This window comes from Sander vitreus, chromosome 7 (genome assembly GCF_031162955.1).
Source record: "Sander vitreus isolate 19-12246 chromosome 7, sanVit1, whole genome shotgun sequence".
Taxonomy (NCBI): Eukaryota; Metazoa; Chordata; class Actinopteri; order Perciformes; family Percidae; genus Sander; species Sander vitreus.
Window position 1 is genome coordinate 30,851,863 of NC_135861.1, and position 22,250 is coordinate 30,874,112.

Consider the following 22,250-nt stretch of genomic DNA (forward strand, 5'->3'; position numbering starts at 1 on the left):
AAGAAACATAAGGACTCCGGGAAATAAACTCCCCAGAGCTAGGTTAGTAACAAGCATTTCTGGATCTCCTCACTCCCTAACTATATGCTTTATCAAAGAGGAGGGTTTTCAGTTAATTCTTAAATGTGGTGACAGTGTCTGCCCCCCAAACACAGACTGGGAGCTGGTTCCACAGGAGAGGAGCCTGGTAGCTGAAGGCTCTGACTCCCATCCTACTTTTAGAGGTTCTAGGAACCACAAGCAGCTCTGAATTCTGGGAGCATAGTGCTCTAGTGGGACAATAAGGTACTAAGAGCTCTTCTAGATATGATGGTGCTAGACCATTTAGAGCGTTGTAGGTCAGGAGAAGGATTTTAAATTCAATCCTGGATTTTATAGGAAACCAATGCAGAGAAGCTAATACAGGAGAAATATGATCTCTTTTCTTAGTTCTTGTCAGAACACGTGCTGCAGCATTCTGGATTAGCTGGAGAGTCTTAAGGGACTTATTTGGACAACCTGATAGTAAGGAATTACAGTAGTCCAGCCTGGAAGTAACGAATGCATGGACCAGTTTTTCTGCATCGTTTTGAGACAGGGTCTTCCTAATTTTGGCAATGTTACGAAGATGAAAAAAGGCTGTTCTTGAGGATTGTTTTAGATGGGTGTTAAAGGATATATCCTGATCAAAATAACTCAGTCTGGCTTGATTGACAAGTATAACTGGGTGTCATCCGCATAACAGTGAAAGTTAACTGAGTGTTTTCTAATAATATTGCCTAGAGGAAGCATATATAAGGAGAATAGAATTGGTCCAAGCACTGAGCCTTGTGGAACGCCATGGCTAACTTTAGCGTACTTGGAGGATTTATCGTTAATGTTAACAAATTGAGATCGATCGGAGAAATAGGACTTAAACCAGCTTAGTGCGATTCCTTTAATGCCAACTAAATATTCCAATCTCTGTAACAGAATGGTATGGTCAATAGTGTCAAATGCAGCACTAAGATCTAATAAGACAAGTATGGAGACAAGACCTTTGTCTGCAGCAGTTAGAAGGTCGTTAGTCATTTTCACCAGTGCCGTTTCTGTGCTATGATGCTTTCTAAATCCTGACTGAATGTCCTCACACAAACTATTGCTATGTAGAAAATCACATAACTAATTAGCAACTACCTTCACAAGGATTTTGGAAAGAAAGGGAAGGTTAGATATAGGTCTATAGTTGGCTAGACTTCAGGATCGAGGGTGGGTTTTTTCAGAAGAGGTTTTATCACAGCTACTTTAAATGACTGCGGTACATAACCTGTTAATAAATACATATTGATCATATCTAGTAATGAAGTGTTAACCACGGGTAACGCTTCTTCAAGTAGCCTCGTTGGGATAGCGTCTAAGAGACAGGTAGGTGGCTATCATTAAAGAAGGTCATGAAGTCATCACTGCTCAGAGCTATAGGAATAGATGGCTCAATAGAGCTGTGGCTATCTGTCAGCCTGGCTACAGTGCTGAAAAGAAACCTTGGGTTGTTCTTATTTTCTTCTATTAGTGTTGAGTAATCTGGCATTTCTGAGGGCCTTCATATAGGTTTTCAGACTGTCTTGCCAATCTAAACGAGATTCTTCCAGTTTGGAGGAACGCCATTTACTTTCAAGTTTTCCAGCAGATCCAGGGTGTCGACGGTGTCCCGTTGGTCTGCCCAGCTGCCATCCCCCTCCCCGTCGACCTGGCAAGCCAGAAAAGTTTTCGCCCACCGTTTAAGCTCTTTAGATGGCAGGCGGGTGCAGAACTGGCAGGAGGCCTGTGGGGTGAGTGCCAAGCTGGCGTGAGTGCCAAGCCGGCCTGAGTGCCAAGCTGGCGTGAGCGGCGCCGAGGCAGGTCTTGCAGCGAGGGTGGAGATCTGACGGCAGGATGTAGGCGGTCCGGCAGCTGGAGCAGAGGCGAACACCGCTGGAGGTGGAGGTCTTCATACTGCTAGCTTGAAGAAAAAGTGGGAGATGAACAACGGGTCCGCTCTGTTTATATACAGTATCTGCGGACATAGTTTTATGCCCGTGCTGGACGCAAGGGTGGGAAAGAAAATCTTCACGACTGCGCATTTGCAAAGGGATAAACCCAATAGCGTAGCCTTAGAGGGCGAAGCCTATACGAAATACAATAAAAAGTGTGCACTTTCATCTCCATTTGTATCGCATATTGCCTGGCTTCATGATGGCAGGCTTCTTGTCCCTCCTTTGAACGTGGCACTTTAGATGTGTTCGGACGACCCCTCTTACGAACTAGATAATTTGAGGCCTACTCAACACATTCTCACTCCCATCACGTCAAATACGGACGCTTGGTGTCGTATTTGGTGTCGTATTTGCCGTTTGTTATTTACGTTAAAAGTCTCCTTTAGCGTCATATTTAGACGCACTTGGTCAAGACTCTTGGAATCCCTTTTTGACGCTCTGGGTCAGGGCATACGTTTAACTGACATGCAGCACAAGTATTAGACAGTTAGGTTTAGGAAAAGATGGTGGGTGGGGTTACAAAATGTACGTTTCAGTGACACACGGGACATAACGGGACATGAACCCCGATCTCCTGGGTGAAAGGCAGTTGTTTGACCCATCCACCACCCCAACCAACCTCCCTACACAGCATTTCGATGTTACATACTACTCTCTACAGTTGTCTCTCTTAATATTACGTCATCTTACAGCACCGCGGTGGAGCTGCTGCTCTGTGTTCCATACAGACGCTAAAGGGGGAGTTTTGCGTCGGTATCTGACGCTCAGAGACACTGACCAAGCGTCCATATTTGTCGAGTTGGGAGTGAGAATGGGTTGGCATACTGAACGTTTTGCATGCCAAATCTTTAGCCACATAAATTGCTGTAACGTCAGCAAGGTTAAGGTAACTGCTTATGGCTACTGCACACACAGTATATAACGTTGGGTAAACAATCAGAAAAAGAGAAACCAATGTCAGACTAAATAATGGAGTGTAACCAAATTGATCAGTCTGAAACCTAAATTAGGAAAACAGGTCCAGGGGTAGAAAATGTATTTCAGTTAATGGTGATGTATTTAGAAAGCCTCCCTTGTAGCTCTGCTCATATCTGAATGTAATTTGTATCCACCTGGAAAATATCAATCACTGTCTACCTTTTCAGACTTTGACATTTCTGCACAGTTGTAGCTTTGTCTTTGTCTTAGAGTCCCGGTCGATCCTGACCTGATTTTCTGCGGCCTTCATACAACATCAAAAAGGGTTTTGGTTGGCCTCTGATTTGATTTGGATCAGTGGGAGGGGAGCGAGTGATAACACAGTAGTTTTGTAAGGGCAGGAATTAGATTTGGATCGATCAGGGCAATAAAAGCGAATGCTTCTAAAGCCCAGACTCTTAGCTGGGGTTTCAGGGAAAGGGAAATACATTGTACCTGCAGCATATTGCCTCACCACTCTGTATTTTTATTGGTAAGGTTTTGAATCCAATACTTTGTCTTGTTTTCCAGGTTTCCTAGGATGGTCCCCCATTCCAACGTTAATAAAAATCCTCTGCTACAAGGTTAAAGCAGGTTATTTATTACAGGGCTGGCCTTAAAGTTTTTAGTTTGCAACGGATGACAATGATTTTTATGTTTTGTTATTATTTGTAGTGGTTGTAGTATTAGAGATTTGCACTTTGGAATGTGGTGTACTGACAAGTGACCCACATTTGAGAATAAATTAATCATAATATTACTTAAATCTCTACTAAAATAACAAAATATTTGATTGATCATTGCGTACAGTCAGTCTGCTTATGTTCCAGGACCAGCTTGAACAAGGATGGAAAAAAGTTTAGGTTAGGAGCTAGTTCTGACCCAGAACGCAGAAATATCACACAGACAATGTAGAGCAGTTTTAAAAGGTTTAATTAAACAACGTGTACTTAGAGTTACACAGTTGATTGTGTCAGGGCGGGAAAACTCCTGGCTAGTCCGAGATAGAGGCGAGCCGACGGGGAAGAGTCCAGGTGGTTTCGGGACACGAGGGAGACAGGCAGAGATGAGTACACTGGTGGTTTTCCCAAAGTGGAGACTGAGGCTGGACGGTGAGGCTGGGAGCATGCAGGCACAGCGGAGAAAGTAGCAGGTCTGAGCGGGAACTAGAGAGAGACACAGGGTAAGTTTAAGCACAGAGAACAAAGGCAAAACTAGAATTATTCGACCTGGTTCAACGAACTGGCGGTGAGGGGATGATCAGCCCGGGTTTAAATACTGCTGGGTTGAATCTGAATGATTAGCTGCAGTTGTGAAGATCGGCAGTGCATGGTTGAAGCGGCCACGCCCCTTGACCTACTTTCCTCCAGACCACGCCTCCAGCACTCCAAACGGAAAAACACAGACAAAACACAAACAAACACAGACACACAGGAAAAAGACATCCAAAGCAGGGCGGAGAGAGAGCTGACCATAACAGTTTAAAATTAGAACTAATCTGACTAATCACCTGTCAACATCAGTGTTATTTCCTTGGCGAAATAGAAAGGTGCTCTGGTGTGGCTGACAAAGGGTTAAAACACATCCAGAGCTCAAGACGTCAACACTGTCTTTTTTGGAAAATAGGGCAAGGTTTATAGGATTGCTTTTAGAGGCCATTTTGCTATTATTATTTGTCTCGTCACTGCAGGTCCAGGTAAAAAGCAATATTATGTGAAATGCACTTTGAGGCATTTCCTCTCTGCAATAAAAATACATAAAAGCAGACCAACAGAACAAATCGATATATATATATACCCAATTTTTACTTTTTGGGAAGTGAGGCTGAAAAATGGTTGGTGAAATGTTGCACAGAAGCACAGAACCCGAGGCCTTGTGGGGCTGTTGAAGTGAGCAGGTGAAGTCTTAAACGTGGTTCTTCTTTAGTTAGGGTGGGGATTTCAAATTAGGACGGAGGAAAAACAGCAATATGAAAGGAAGCTGTAATAGGAGGACTATGGAAGAGGTGTCATAAGCTGCAGATAATAGACTCTCTGACATTTTGATGTTCACACATTACAGGTACATCCAGCTAGAAGTGCATAAGGCCCAACAGGCAGGTCTGATTATCCTGCAGTGTGAACAGACTGTTGAAGGCCACTACTCAGCTCAGTGGCTTTTTTTTTCCCAGACACATTTTAAAAGGCTTGGATTACATGTGTCAAACTCAAGGCCCTCAGGCCAAATCTGAGCCCCTTGCAGATTTAAATCCGGCCTGTATATCAATTTAGGTTGACGATAGATTTTGGCCTCCCTAGTTGTGCGCCAAACCAAAAACACAGGAAAGTGTTTTTTACTGCAATTATCTGACATTCAAAGCAAAACTTTGAGACTCAGAAATCCCCTCAGAAGCAGAGAGTTTTCATATTGAGGCTCTGAAACAGTTTGCTGTTAAAATATGTTATTGTTTTGCCTGATTTGCTAAATTCTATGATGGCTAAGGAACTTTTTTGCTGACTTTTATAGGGCTTTATGTCGACATAAAGCGTCCAAAAATTCGGGAAAAGCAACAATTCTTTTTTTTTAAGTGACAAAACGTCGGAGAAAGCCACAAAAAAGTCGGAATAAAAAAAAAAATACAAAAATTACGAAAAAAGCTACACAAATGTCAAAAAAGCTATATGCAGTAATACAGTCAAAGATATTTAACTTTTTCAATGAAACAAAAGCATGTCAAACTACACATGTCTGACCCTTGATGTGATTCTCATTTTCCAGTATGACCCTCAGTGAAAATGAGTTTGACACTCATGGTTAAGAGTTGCTTGGAGTAGCCCAAGATTCCAATTCAAACATATATAATCTACCTGAGCTATAGTTCTAGAAGGAAGTAGTAAGCATTAATTTGGTGATTTGCAGCTCAAAAACCAACAAACCTTCCAACCTCAGTGAACGGAACAGGTTAGTTGTCGGTGCCTGCCATAATAACCCATATAAGTGTTTTCCAAACTGGCAATCCTATGAGCAAGATGACATTCAAAATGATGTCCAAAATGCACAATGTCATTACAAAAATGATTCATATACCATTCAGTGATGTGGGTTTTATTATAGAGAACAGAGGCCCCATTTCTTCTTGAACTGACAAGTCTAATGTATCTGGATCAAATCCAGATGCAACAGAGAGAAAATTATCGTTGGTTTTAGCACCCATTATCACAGATGACAGATCCGGTAAGAGGTTATCTCCACAGAGCACTTACTGACCTAGTTACTTGGGTAAATCAAAGATTATGCATAATAGAGACATGCATTTATATCTTTTCAACATCTGGCTATGTGGTGAAGGTTAGAATTATAGTATGGTCATTGTTTAACTATTGGTAGGACAATGGATGTTAACAGTTGTTTGACAAATGCTGTTTGTCTCCAAAAGACGTGTAGCCATCTAGGATAAAACTAATACAAATGTGGTTTTTCCACTGGATTTTCCAGATTCTGCTTTGCCCATCATTTATTTCACATCGACAGAAGTGATGAGGTAAAAGTAATTATTTTTTTATTTATTTTGTTTTACAGATGGGAGCTGAACGGAGACGTAAAAAAACCCAACATATAAATGGATTTTTCACTCTCTGACAGGGCTGTGACTGAATAACACATTTATCTTTTCCTCATAGTCTTCTTCCAAGTTCACAGTGACCCTCCATTCTTTTGTGCCTGTCATACAATAGGGAACTCAGAAAGCCCAATATCTCTAATAAGAGAACTCCTTTTGTTGAGTTTGTAAATTTTTAACAGAACATTAAGCTGCTGGGCTTTGTTAGATGGATTTCATTACTCGAGGAGAGGTGCAAGGATTTGATTGATTTTTATCCCATCCGGAGCAACGTCCTTGTGTTTTAAAGTGCTCATATTATGCTCATTTTCAGGTTCATAATTATATTTAGAGGTTGTACCAGAATAGGTTTACATGGTTTAATTTTCAAAAACACCATATTTTTGTTGTACTGCATATTGCTGCAGCTCTTCTTTTCACCCTGTGTGTTGAGCTCTCTGTTTTAGCTACAGAGTGAGGCATCTCACTTCTATTCCATCTTTGTTGGGAGTTGCACATACGCAGTAGCTAAGTAAGGACTACTAGCCAGTCAGAAGCAGAGTATGAGGGCGTGCCACGCTAGCAGCTAGGTGAGCATTATAACGTGTGTTACAAAGTGACGCACATTCGTCACAGAAGTAAAGGCTGGACTACAATAGAGCTGTTTTGAGCCGTTTGTGAACAGTGTTTTCTGTTGGAGATGGTAAGTCCCTTTGGGGTGGACTTTGGGCTTGTTCACTTTGTAAACCTATAACGTGCACAAAAAAAGATATATAACACAATAAAGCAAAGGGGAAAAGCCAAAAAGCATAATATGAGCACTTTAAAGTGGAGTTTTATTTCGTGTGAAGTGCTGCTTGTGGTTAAATTTTATTTCCTTTTTTTTTAATCTTAGTGTGAAATTTTACTTTTGTGTGAACATTCACAGTCAAAAATATTTTTACTAATTTGATATATGGAAATATGCTAATACCAACATTTAGGTCTCTAGGCAATCTGATAGAGCAGGGTTCAGCGGGGTCTTAAAAGTCTTAAAGTCGCTCAAGTATTGTGTTCTAGGTCTTAAAACAAGTCTTAATTTTCCTACGTCCATGTAACTCTACCTCTAATATTCTCTTTTTTAATTTTCCGTGGTGTTGTAGTTCTTGTCTTTCTCTAATCCAAATATTATTTCACTGTATTACGACTACAAATGAGACCAACATGGAACTCATTTTGCAGCTTTCATGTGATCGGCGCGAGTCTTTCCGACGGACATAAAACAGATTTTATTCGTCAGCTATGGGGAAGTACAAGTTTAGCGACACTTGGCTTGAAAAAATAAATTTAGGACTCAGTTGATGTTATGATATATATCTTAAATTTCATTCATAATGATCTTAAAAAGTGTTTGAAATTTGATTTAGTGAAACTTGCAGAAACTGCGACAGAAGAATCAAAGTCTTTAGGAGAGCAAGGCCATGTAAAAGCTCATCAAATGGGCTGTTATAAAGTCACCTATAGGTAGGTACTGACATTCTTTTTTAGTCAACTATCACTTGATTACTTTAATACTGAAGACACCCTAAAATACTTAACAGGCAAGCTCTTAAGTGTCTTTTTCTCTGTGATTTCCCAAGTAGATTTTTTATGGATGTTTGTTTGCAATTGACATTAAAGATAATTATATCCTTGGAAAGTCATACTGAGTGATATCAATGTGTTCCCTGGGAGGTTTTTGGATTCTTTAATCAATCAAATTTAGTTATAAAGCACTTTAAAAAGCCACCAACGTTGCACAAGGTGCTGTACAGAACAAAGTAGATCATTTAAAACATTTACAACACCTAACATTTAAAACATGAAACAGTATCACAGTAAAAATTGTTGCACAAAAATGTCAGCCTAAGCTGGGAAAGGCCAAGGAAAAAAGATGGGTTTTAAGAAGAGATTTAAAATTAGACAGTGAAGAAGCCTGTCTAATAGGCAGAGGTAGGTCATTCCATATTTTTGGAGCTGCCACAGCAAAGGCATGATTCACTTTAAGTTTGCACAACTGCACAACTAAGATTGCACAACTGCGCCTGAGTTAACACTCAGGCGCAGTTGTTCAGCTGACCTGAGTGAGCGGGTCGTAGTGTAGGGGTGAAGCATCTCGGACAGGTAGGATGGGGCAAGACCATTTAAGCATTTAAACACAAGTAAATTCATTTTAAAATGGATCTTAAAATATACGGGCAGCCAGTGGAGTGAAGCTAAAACGGGGGTAACGTGCTCATATTTACGTCCTCCAGTTAAAAGACGCACCGCAGCGTTTTGCACCATCTGGAGACGAGCAACAGATGCGGCACTGATGCCTACATATAGGGCATTACAGTAATCCAACCGGTCACAAAGGCGTGTATTACTGTCTCAAAGTGCTGCCTAGTAAGAATCTGCTTTATTTTGGCTAACTGCCGTAATTGGAAAAAGCCTGCTTTAACCACTGCCCCAATCTGTTTGTCAAACTTAATATTAGAGTCAATTTTAACCCCTAAATTGGTAACGGTTGGCTTGACATATTGAGCCAAGGGACCCAGGTCGACAAAAGGGGTCCCGGTGTGTACACCAAAAAACATTACTTCCGTTTTTGTTTCATTAAAACTTAAAAAGTTAGAAGCCATCCAGGCCTTTATGTCATCCAGGCATTCGAGCAGTGGTCTGAGAGAGTTGCTCTTTTTAAGGGGCACATAGATCTTCTTCTGCGGCTGATCTTCTGTGGCTGTCCTGTGGAATGTCCATGTCTGTCACAGACAATATACTGCCATTTCCCATTGGTAAAAATGCCAGCTGGAACGCTGTGTTAGTTTTATACGATCGCTATGACAATTTTTTCAATTCTTTTAACAGCTTTTCTAAACTCTTAACACACCAACACACCTACAACACACAATTGGCAAAATAGTTCATTTCATTATCAAAATCACACATTGTAAACTAAACTCCTCAAAATACAATAATACACTAACACAATGTACTATGTCTACCAAAACAATGCAGTCATGTCTCAAAATCAAATAATTCTTCCAAAACACTACACATGTTCTCTTACAACAGGAACATTTAGTCAATCACTGCACAATGTCATACAAAACACTAACATCACATGGAATTACAGAAACTACATTATTTGATATGTGTCAGGTCTGCCCTTATACAATAATAATAGACAATAGTATATTGTATTGACCATAGATTGTGTTTTGCACTGCAGTTTCTCTTGAAGCCTTTCTACATTTTGTTGGGTTTAGTAAATACATGCATTTTGTTTCTTTTGCTGCAGAAATTCAATACCGAAAATGAATGACCCATCTCAGAGTAGCTTTATAGAATGTACGGTCTATGAAAAAAAGGAGACAGAGACAGAATTGACCCTTCGCTAAACCACGCCCGAAAACCGCCACAGGCCAATCGTGGCTTAGCAACCGTAACTAGGCGCGGGAGGTCTGTCAAGCTTTCGAGCGAGGGAAACACCGTACGCCGAAGCGTTGTGCAAATCCGATACCCGGTATCCTAAAAGTTTGGACGGGGTGGTGGAATTTTTCCCTTCCCGAAACCTAAAACCCAAGGGGAGAAAGGCCAGGTGTAGATCAAGCAGTGTGGGAGGCCCCATTCACAACTAGCTAAATGTCGACAGTATTAACAAAAATACATACGTTTGCTCCAAGGCAAGAACACGCTAATGTTAGCTAGCTAGCTAGCTAACTCAGCACAGCATTGCTTGGAAATAATGACGGTTCTTTGTTCATAATGCATATATTTGAACGTAAAATAAAGACAATTCCAGCGCAAAACGAACCTAGGGGTTAATAACAGATGTGTACCCACTCTGTCGCTCTCTGGGACATGTTTTCAAGCTAGCGCGGACTGCTGATTAGCTTACAACGCTAGTATTGGGGGCACAGGGAAAGTAAAAACAAATCACTATTTATACCACTAAAAAGGTTCAAAATATCACCAAACTTCAACGGTAGCATAATGAGGGTCCCTAAATGTTAACCGGAGCATTGAGAACTTTGTAAGTGTACAGACAGTTTATGAAAAAGATAGATTATAAATACAGTCACGTTCTCGTATACAGGCGGGCGCCGTCTTGGGAGCTACTGTCTTTCTGCCCCGTATACTAGCGTTGTAAGCTAATCAGCGGTCCGCGCTAGCTTGTTTCAAGCTCCAAACACATTTGATTAGCATGAAAACATGTCCCAGAGAGCGATCGAGTGGGTACACATCTGTTATTAACCCATCCTTAAGATGATTAAAGGCAAGACGGAGGCTCACTGACATACTTTAAAATATATTTCAGCATTTGTTAATCTCTAAAAATATAAGCAGGAGAATGTTATTATTGCAAAGTGTTCAAGCTAATGTCTTGTGTTTATTCCACAAGATTTATGGATAAGCTGTTTGATTTATAATTATTATAATTATTAGATTATTTTCAAATGTTACTTACCCTGCTGTGCATGAACATAGCTGTTCCTCAATTTGTGTGTTTCCCATTTGAATGGTCAGCGTATGAGACTTCTCACATTATTGCATGACCTATAGGCTTTAGCTTCAATTTTGATGAAATTATTCTCTCATATTATGTCGTGGATATATCCCTCGAATGCATACTGCAGTCCCTTTTGTCTTGCTCTCTCAGATATTTTACCTGTTCGCCAAAAATTGTTATCTCCTTGGGAATGTCTGACACCGGTGCATACATACTGTAATGGACGTGCCAGGCACGAAAGCTTGACAGGCGTAGCAACAGTAACTAAGAAGGGCGGGGCTTAGCGAAGGGTCAAAAACCTAATACTTGTCTTCCTCTCCCTCGTGCAGGCATTTTCCTCCTTTCTTTGTGTTCATCTATGTTGTTCAAATAGGACCTCTTTTACTGTATGTACTACCATATGGTCATGCAATTACAGTTTTTCTCAGTCGCTTTGGTGCATTTCTTAGATCAAAAGTGCAATTCTTGATACTACTTGTACAAATTCCAAATCATCTAGTCACTTGTGCACATCATTAAAGCAATTTCTTATTCCTTTGAACAAATTGCAATTGCTTTTGTACATATTGCAATTGATAATGTACAAGTGTCAGCTTTTTTCCACATTTTCAATTGCTCATGTCATGTTGATCAAAATATAGTAGATGGTTCTCTGTTGAATAGTCTTACCCCTTAAAACATCTAGGCATTAGTTCCTTGCATAAGCCATTACATGCAAAATTGTTGAACTATTTGTCATAAACTGTCAAGCATAGTTTTACACATTCCTATTAGACCGTTTGTACAAAAACGTGAATTGATGAATCGCGCAGGTGAAACTGACCCTCCCTCATGAAGGAATGTAAAGTGTTAGTTCAATCAATAATCAACCAGTTGTCTAAATTGCTCAAAGGTGCATCTCATGAACAATCAATTGGCAAGCATATATAGACAGACCACAACACAGAGTTGCAATTTTCCAATAATGGATGGACCAGGAAACGAACAGGGTCAACAGCCAAGACGAGGACGAGGACGAGGAGGAGGAGGAGGAGGAGGAGGAGGAGGAGGAAGAAGAGGAGCAAGAGGAGCAAGGATGCGTGGTGGAAAGCAAAACAGAGGAAGCGGAAGAAGAGGACATAGGCGCATATCTGATGACATAAGGGCCACTATTGTAGACCATGTTGTCAGTCATGGCCTTACAATGGCTGAGGCGGGTCGAAGGGTGCAGCCGAATATTGGGAGATCAACCGTGTCCTCAATAGTTCAAATGTTTTGAAGAGAGAACAGGTATGTCCACCAATGTACAGTGCACTGTTACTGTATATAAGCAGGATACTGTATACTTCCTACAATGCTTCATATTACAGTAGTCCACTTGTATTTCCCAGCATACAGAAATATACTCTATACAGATCCATACTGCACCTTACATGCACCTGTATGTTTTACAGTAAAATGTGTGTTTGCATAGTTTTTGTCTATGTGAAATTTTGCAATGCATCACTGCATTTTTCCCCACATAGGACTGCAAGATTACCTGAAACCGGTGGCAGAGGACGCCTTTTCACACTTCGACAGGAGGAGGCTATTTACACCATGGTCCGAGCAAACAATGCCATAAGACTCAGGGAAATACAAAGGACCATTATAGACGACAACGATGTCTTTGAAAACATCCATACGGTTAGCATCTCAACCATCGACAGGGTGCTGCATAGAAACCAGATGAGTATGAAACAGCTGTACTGTGTACCATTCCAAACGAATGAGGACAGAGTTAAGGAGCTACGGTACCAGTATGTACAGGTAAAACATATATCTATGTAACTACTTTACAGCAACATTTTATAGTGATACATAGTACAGTAAGCATAAACTGCACACATTTCCATTGCTGTGGAAGGAACATGCAATATATGTACATTTTAGGTCACTCTTCCTTACCACAACAAATTCAATGTGTGTTCTGGGATATAGCTTATAATGGAGTTGGAATCAAGTGAACCCTCTCACAACTTTGTATACGTGGATGAGGCTGGCTTCAACCTGACCAAATGCAGAAGCTCATCAGTCACAGAGCTACTGTGGATTTGCCAGGCCAACGGGGAGGAAATATCACCATGTGTGCTGCTATTTCGGAGCATGGTGTCCTAACCCATATCCCATAAGAGGATTTGCCAAAGTATGTGGTCATTTGTGATAATGCGAGTTTCCATCTATCAAACGTCATAAGGCAATGGTTTGTGACCCACCTGAGGATGCTCATAGAATTCCTCCCACCTTATTCACCATTCCTTAACCCAATTGAGGAGTTCTTTTCAGCATGGAGGTGGAAGGTGTACGAGTGTCAGCCACACACACAGATGACCCTGCTGGCTGCAATGGATGCAGCATGTGAGGACATCACAGTAGACGCCTGCAGAGAATGGATAAGGCATTCAAAAAGATTCTTTTCACGTTGCATTGCAAGGGAAAATATCCGGTGTGATGTGGATGAGAATATGTGGGCCGACAGACAGGAACGTCTGGATGTGTAGAGACAACTAGAACAGTGCTGCGGGCAAAGTTGTACCTTAGGGGTGTTTCCTGTGTTTCTTTCTAATTTTAGTTTTTTTTCCTTTGTGCCCCTTTTCTTTTTCTTACTGTAAATTATTTTGTTTTTTTCTTTCATAAAGTAGCACTAGTAAAAGCTGTGAAAAACAAACTCCTGTCCAGTCTCTTTCAATCAATAACCCACATACAGTAATATGTAAATAGTACTGTTGAAATTGATATATGCCATAGAAGTGCAGCCTTGTGCATTTTCAATACAGTAACTGTCATCCAAACTGTAGCCTAAGTTTACATCAGGTAATACTGTCAAAGTACACATGCCCAAACATTTTGACGACCTTGTTCGTGAACAATGACTCAATGACTTATCATTCTGATGACACTGACATGATCATTGGCATGAATATTTACTTTTGAGAGATGTACTAAGGATTTTTAGTGACTGACTAGCTTTAGAAACATATCTATTGTATATTGCAGTTTGTACAAATTGTTCTGAGAAATGCACTTATTATTTTGCACATGTTGGGGATGATGTGAAAAACGTACCAAAGCGACTGAGAAAAACTGTAAAAGAACCTCAACACCTGAGTGTGTTTCCTAGATGTCATTCAGCTGTGATCGATCTATTGCTGTTTCTCTGTAGCAATGGAACAAAATCCAGGAAATATATTTGTTTAAATTTACAATATGAACAGCTGTTCACTTTGACTTTAGCCTATAAGTTAGGTTTAGAACATGTCTGTTCTGACATACAGAGTGAAAGCATTTGTAAATTTGGCAGTAAAGATCCATTGTTTTGGTCTTGGTTGAGCTTGTGTGTAAAAGAAATTCAAGCACTTTAAATTAGTGTTAACTGTATGCATTTAGTGTCAAGGCAACAAGAAATGTGTTAATTGTATCGCCTACACAGACTGACGTTGTGCTATCTGTGTTAAGAGTTTAGGAAAGTTGTTACAAGTGAAAAAATTGTCATAGCAATCGTAAAAAACTGTAAATTGATTATCTGCTCAGGGTTAGTTAACTCAGCAAATCCAAATGTACTGTGGATACATTTCACCATGTCATGTAAAATAGCCCATTTTTCAAGCTCTGTATATTCAGGCTGAGCTGCAAAGACTAACATACCAACTAGAAGGGACATTTGGTTTAAACATATTGTTTTAAGAAAAACTCAAACTGACATGAGTGCATGTTCTGGGAGAGATATCGCTGAGAAATGTGCCATATTATGTTTTGTTATCTTTATTTCCAATATGTCCAGCTCTAATCTTTCCTAAGAGGTGATGACAAAGCCACTGAAGCACTTTAATTTAGTATGTTGACAGCTTCACCCTCTTAATCAAAGTATCTGTTTAACAAGGCTTAAGCTGCAAGCGGAAGAAACCTGTTCATGTAAACTGTTTTCTCATTGGTTTGACTTTTGTATATTTTATAGCCTGATACTGTTATGGTTTTGGTGTTTTGTCTTGTCTCATTGTAGTCTGTTTTCTTGTCATTTTTGTAGCCTGGTTTTCTGTCATGTCTTGTTTCCTTCTGTTGTGTGATTATTGGTCTTGTTTTATGTTCTGTTTCCTGTTTTATTTTGATAGTCTGTTCTCTGTCTTGTCTTGTCTAGTTTTACTCCCTGTGTTTTCCCGCTCTTGTGATTGCCTGATGTTTTCCACCTGTTTCCCAGCCCTTGTGTCACCTGCCTCTTGTTACCTCGTTACCCTCTGTATTTAGTCTTTGTGTTCCCTTTGTCTTGTGTCAGATCATTGTGCGTGCGTGCCGGTCGTGTTTCTCTGTGTTTCTCTGTGTTTCTCTGTGTTTCTCTGTGTCAGCTATTCTCTGGACTCCCTTGGTTATTTTTTTGTGTTTTGGTTTAATAAATCCTCAACTTCAACTTTCTCCTGTCTGCCTGCCTGCTCTCTTCCTTTGGGTCCTCAACTTCCCAGAACTTAAATAGCCAAAAAGCAGTATCTGTTAAGTCCTGGCTGTTTAATGCTTGAAGTGCGTTCTGCCTTTTAATGTATTTTTGTAGTTCTGATTGTCATGATGTTGCATTTTTGTTCAGGCTACCCTTAAACATACAATATGTAATTTTCTGCCACTAGGGGTCTCTCAATCAAAACATGGGATGTAAACACAGACTTTTGATGACGTTGTGTAGTGGCATTATGGGAGTTGTAGTTTCATACAATTGCCGATTAAAATAGATCTGTTCACGGATAGGTTTATCCATTACAGTTTTATCCTTGTTACGTTTAGTAACGTCTATTCATGTCATCTGATAAAATAGCTGCAGTTTCCCCCACATAATTACGTTTTCTTGATTTGATTTGTATTGGTAGCTAACGTTAGCTAGCTAGTTGACCAGTTAGCGACCAAGCAAGCTAACATTAGCCAGCAGCTAACAATATCACAATATATTTCACCTCAGTGTCACTTTTTGGATGTTTTCAGCACTGGGGGGAAAAGGGTTTGTTGTAATGATACTCGACACCTCTGAGAGACTTGGCTACTTTGCAGCTGGGGCTGGCCGCCGAGTATCTTTGGGGCCGCGGCTCGGCCGAGGATACGCTTAGCTACATCAGGTGTTGCTTTCGGACTCTCCCCCACCTTCACCTTTTGTCCACAGGACAGTCACCATTTGTGGGTCAAACGTAACTGTAAAGAAGACCGCTAAAGGGGGGAGAATTTCAGCACAACACCACAGCCAGCCAGACTCGGACACCTGGGGCGATATGGTCTGTTTCCCCGATGGAACATACAACTTTCTGTTACTGCCGTTAGCATCGTTATCAACCGGTGCTGGAGTTTGTGCTGGCTGGATTCGGATTGCTGTAAGTTTATAAGAGTGGCTGGCTGCTGGCTAATTGTGGATGTGTTGTGTCCCTGGGGCTGTTGTCCGCTCTCATCCCGACTGAACTAGTCCCTTAGCGGCGGGGAGTGAGGTGGGATAGCTGGCTAAATTAGCATTAGATTTGTCTTCTATCTATACAGCTGCTAACGTTAGCTGGCAAACATAATCGTGGGTTAGCCTAGTGCTGTTTAACGGCAACTTTACCTTGATCAAAACAATTATACTTAAAATAACTTCTTGAACGATGTTGTAACCTTATAACATTCCCCACCGAGCATTAGCATGAGCTAACGTTACTTGTCAACGTAGCACATTACGTTAAGCTGGATCAATCGATATTGAAATGTATCAATAAATAAGATTGAAATGTATCAATAAATAAGATCTCTGCTGTATTACTGTGTTGTAATTGGCATGTAATCAATGACAAAATGATGCTGTGTGGCAGAAAGCAAGCTGTATAACAGTTACTGAGTGTTATTCTTTCTGTGAGATTGTATGATTTACGATTACTCTGAACGTACCATCTGAAACGGACCGTGTCATTAAAATAAAATAAAATAACAGATTTCTCTGGGTTTGAATGTTGTTGGAAACATTTAGGATAGTGTAAGTACACAACTCAACAAAATCTATAACATAGGTATAGTCATTTTTAGACATTTCAATGTAGAAATGTTACATATTGTACCTTTTAAACAAGAGATTTATAATCTCACTGGGTCTACCAAGGTACAAAGACACTGGGCCCTTAAATTATTCAAATGCTATGGATTTCCCCCATATTGACGTGTTCAGCTCTGGCGGGGAAGTTCATTAACACCAGTCTTGTATAAAGTACTTGAAAGCAATAATTGTGTCAGACCTCTCAGGTTCTGAACCCAAACGCAGACCAGGACAAGGTAGGTGGTGAAAAAAAGGTGAGTATTTATTGATGACAAAAATATAACTGAAAAGGTAATGCCAGACGTGTAGACAGGTGAGTATGGGTGATGGAATGCTGATGGTGGTGACGAACGTGTTGGGAGGTGAGTACTGGTGGACAGGGGTCTTGATGGAACGACGTAGTAGATGGTTCTGGTTGCCAGGCAGGGGTGAAGGAATTCCAGGGTGAAGGTACTGAAGACAGAGGGACAGAAAACAGTTAAGCAAACAAGCATAAACGAACAAAGCGAACAGAGACTGACTAGCAAACGATTTAGTATTTAATAAATACCCCTCTTCCACCACTCCATAAAGGACAAATCCATAGTAGATGGAGGAAATAGGTGGTTTTTGTGTATGGGGCCAAGGATAGAGGCAGAAACAAATTTGTAGTGAGAGCGAAATTGGTTCCAAATCTTAAGAGTGGATAGCACTATAGGATGGGAGGTGAAGCGAGAAGGTCTTAGAGGTAAAGAAGAGTAAATTAAAGCTCTAAGGCTAGAGCGCTGACATGACTGTTCCTCTAGAACACACCAGATTGTACGAGGAGAGTGTAACCAAAAGAATATCTTTTTGATATTTGCAGCCCAGTAGTAATGGATGAAACTGTGCAAAGCGAGTCCACCAACACTACGTTGCCTTTGTAAAAGGTTCTTCTTAACTCTAGGGGCTTTATTGTACCATATAAATGAGTTTACCATTTGACTGACTGAAAAAATGATTTAGTAAGAAATAGGGTTAAACATTGAAATAAGTATAAAAACTTTGGAAGCACAGTCATCTTCACTGCATTTATACGGCCTGTCAAAGTAAGTGGAAAAGCAGGAAAAACCATCTTTTAAAGTCATCTTTCATTTGGTTAACTAATACTGTTAAATTTGACGACTGAAGTGAGGCGAAAGATTTAGTAATAGTAATTCCTAAATATTTGAAATCAGAAAGGAAAGGAGGGCATCGGCCCAGAGGATATTGGGATGAAAATCATCCCACGCTTGGGGAGCCTTATACAAAAGCTTAATCCATGAAATGAAATTAATACCAAAGCCAAATCTTTCCAAAGCTGCAAATAAATACTGCCACTCAACATGGTCGAATGCTTTCTCTGCATCTAGAGAAACGACTGCTTCAGGCAAACGATCTGCATTTTTTGTATATGCTATATCAATGAGGCGGCGGATGTTCGAAAATGAGTGTCGCCCTTTAATGAACCCTGTTTGCTCCTCCTTCAATTTTGTTGAAGTTCGGATGCAACAGTTTGGTCAAGAGAAGGGGCTTCCAAGTTGTTCAAAAAGGCCCTCATTAAAGAGGTGTCTGTAGGGAAGTCAGAGGTATAAAGTGAAGTGAAATGGGAGACAAAAACATCGTTAATGTGTTTAGGGTCTGAAATTAAGTTACCTTGTTCATCTGTTACATGCGGGATAAGACGGAATGCGGCCTGGCACTTTAGTTGATGAGCAAGTAAACGACTAGACTTATCTCCATGTTCATAATAGTTTCCGCGGGTTTTCAGTAAAAGTTGCTCCGCATGTTTCGTAGTTAAAATGTTTACTTTAGCTTGCAAATCCACCCGTTTCTTATGTAATTCAGCATTAGGTGACTGAATATAGCTGGTCAAGCCTACGTATAGAGTTAGTTAAGTCTGATATCTCCCTTGAACGTTCCTTATTGCTAAGTGAAACATGTGAAATAATTTGCCCCCTAAGGTAAGTTTTAAGTGATTCCCAAAGTAGGGAATATGAGATAACTTTGGGCTTTTTGACGTAGTTCTTGTTCTGCCGAAATTTTTTTCCACCAAATCGACCCACCAAAGAGAAGTAACGAGGTGAAACTCGAGAGAAAGAGGCGAACGTTGTGTTGAGTTTCTGCTCTTGTCAAAGAGTATAGAAGTAACAAGAGGTGAAACTCAATTGAACGTTCCATTGCAACAAATGCACCCATGACCAAGCTGCAGCTCCGCCATCTTGGACTGAATGCAACACAACATTCTATTGAGTTTAGCCTCTTGTTACTTTTATACTCTTTGTGCGCTACGCTAGTCAACATAATGACGCCGCCGTTGATTATGGGAAGGTGTTTACGTAGGTGGACCGTTCAATGCAGTAGGCTGTGAGAAAGTGAAAATGTAACTTTTGAGCAGAAAAAGTGTTGTTTGGCAATACTTTCAGTCAAAAGAAGGTGATTCAAGTCGAGCTACATGTTCAATTTGCAATGCCGATTTTTCTCTTGGTGGCAAGGACCCTAAACAACACACAACAGCGGCGCTGTTAAAACATTTGCGTATGAAACATTCTAAAGAATACGAGTTGTGCATGGAGGAAACTACAGACAGCTGCCAAAATGCAGCAACTTCAGGTACGGCAAAGGAAGGACAGTCACAGCTAAAAACTTGTGTTAAGCAGACGACCATTACCAGCTTTGCTAGCCCTACACCGAACAAACAGTGGGCATCAGATAACCCACGAGCCAAAACCATTCATGCAGCAATTTGGAAAATGATAGCCACTGACTTGCAGCCCTATAGCATAGTGGAAGACACTGGATTCAACGAGCTACTCCATCTGCTTGAGCCACGTTACAAAATCCCAGGTGCTTTTTTACTGACAAAATCATCCCTGAAATGTACGAGTCCATCACTTCCCGCATACAATCACACGTTGCCAAAGCACAGGCCTGGGCATTTACAGGCGGCATATGGACTTGTGAGTACACTACACAGTCCTACATCAGTGTGACCTCACATTGGATTGATGATGATTTTAAGCGCACACATGCTATTCTTCGATGTGAAGCATTCGATGGAAGGCACACTGCATTAAACATTGCATATACACTGCAAGAAATTATCAGAGCGTGGGACATACCACGTGTCACCTGGTCTTGAGGGACAATGCTACAAACATGCGGAAAGCCATGTCCGGGGCAAGGGTTCCAAGTGCTGGCTGTTTTGCGCACACGCTCCAGTTGTGCACCCACGACAGTCTTCTATCACAACAAAGTGTCTCTGACGTGATCGCGCTGGCCAGGAAAACTGTTGGTCACTTTAGGCACTCTTCAAGTGCTAAATCAAGGCTGTCTGCTCTACAGCAGGAGTTGGGGCTGCCAAATCACCATTTAATCCAGGACGTGTCGACACGATGGAATTCGACATATCTGATGCTCAAACGTTTAACAGAACAAAAACGTACCATAAACATCTATGTGTTCGAGACAGATGGTATGCAACATATTCATGCACAGGGGTGGACTCTGATGGAGGATGTTCTCAAGGTGCTCTAGATTTTCCGCCGCTATCCTCGGGCCGGGTCAGGCCGGGCCCTTGATCAAGCATTTGTGTTTTTTTAATCATTACTTTATTAGCCTTATTCAGTGGGGAGAAAGCTATGCCTCTCCAGCTTCTCCCGTAGCTCTGGGTGTATGTCCTGCACTGACTTGAGTGTGAGGTAAACTGTGCTACATCGTGTCTCCCCCATCTGCAGCACTGTGCACTGCAGACCGTGGCGAAGGACAGTATTAATTAGGTGATCGAGACAAGAAAGTCTCCTATATGGTTCCAGGGCTTTGTTACCACACTATTCGGAGGGAGCAGCTAGGGTCAAGTTTTTTTTTACGTTTCTCATTCGGATCCATTTGCGATCCATTCCATTCTGAATAAACAAACAGCGCAGTTTACATGCTTCGTCCTTGTTGCATTACCTGTATTTATTAAGATAATTCTAAACAGATTTCTGTAGTTCAAACAACTCGGAATTGTAGTTGAGAACCTTAGTTATAACGGCTTAAAAAATTGTCGGGTTTAAATCGGGCTCGGGCTCATAATTACAGTCAATGTGTTGGGCCGGGCTCGGACGCAACGTGCAGGGGCTCGGGTAGGGTCGCGCTTGATTTTGTGGGCCAGATCTAAGCTCTAGGAAGGACAGACAGACTGAGTGAAACACACACAACCAAATACAAAGAGAGAGAGAGAGAGAGAGAGAGAGAGAGAGAGAGAGTATGTAGAGTGGACAGGAGAAGATCGCTTTGTGACCGCCACAGAGAAATGTCTGGTATGAACAGCCAGGCTCACGATCAGGCACTAATCTACGCTCTACCGTGGCCATGTTATCCAGTATGTCTGGCCACAGCGGCTGCCATCAGGAGCGGAGCGGCTGCAACCATCGTTTCGGCATCTCCTCTATTTCTTACGCGAGCAAATGTGTCAAGCAAGGTAGGTACATACAGGAAGGCCATAGCACAGCCGGATACTTTACAAAAATAAAACAAATTTCGATAGAGGTGACACACACACACACAACCAAACACTCATGGGGAGACAGTGAGTGAGAGAGAGAGAGAGAGAGAGAGAGAGAGAGAGAGAGAGAGAGAGAGAAAGAGAGACATAGCCATTCTGTAGAGTGGAGAGAAGAAGCATAGCTTAGTGACCGGCGTGGAGAACTGTAAGTCTGGTATTTGTCTCGCTTTGCCAGACCCTCCTCCAAAGCACGCTGAAGGAGAGTCTGGCTACTCTACATAGCATACGGGGATGGGAGGAAAACGTGCTCTGGTTTAATAGCATTTCTTTAAAATAATTAGAATCGTCATGGGCGGTGCTAAACTCTGCCCAGAACCGCTGCAAAATAGTCGTGTGAAAGAAAACTCAGATTGGACAGATAGTCTAGCTAGCTGTCTGGATGTACCCTGCAGAGATCTGAGGAGCAGTTAACCATAGTCCAAAATTCCAACACAAAGAAAGCAGAAGGAAACTTTTTTTGCAAGAAAATTTTCTGTAGCCCTGGAACAATCCTGGAAATGTGTAAATAATTAAATGAATGATTGCTGAATTTCATTTAGCTGTTGTTTCAGGGTCCTGTTATTGTGGATGTTTTCTCATTGTCACCCTGCCATGACTTACTGGGATAGTTGACTAGAATG

General features: G+C 41.1%; 1 pseudogene; it reads right to left on the reverse strand.

Moving 5' to 3' along the window:
* Positions 1–76: 76 nt before the first annotated feature.
* Positions 77–20,254, reverse strand: LOC144520229 (uncharacterized; annotated as a pseudogene).
* Between the last annotated feature and the right edge of the window lie 1,996 nt (positions 20,255–22,250).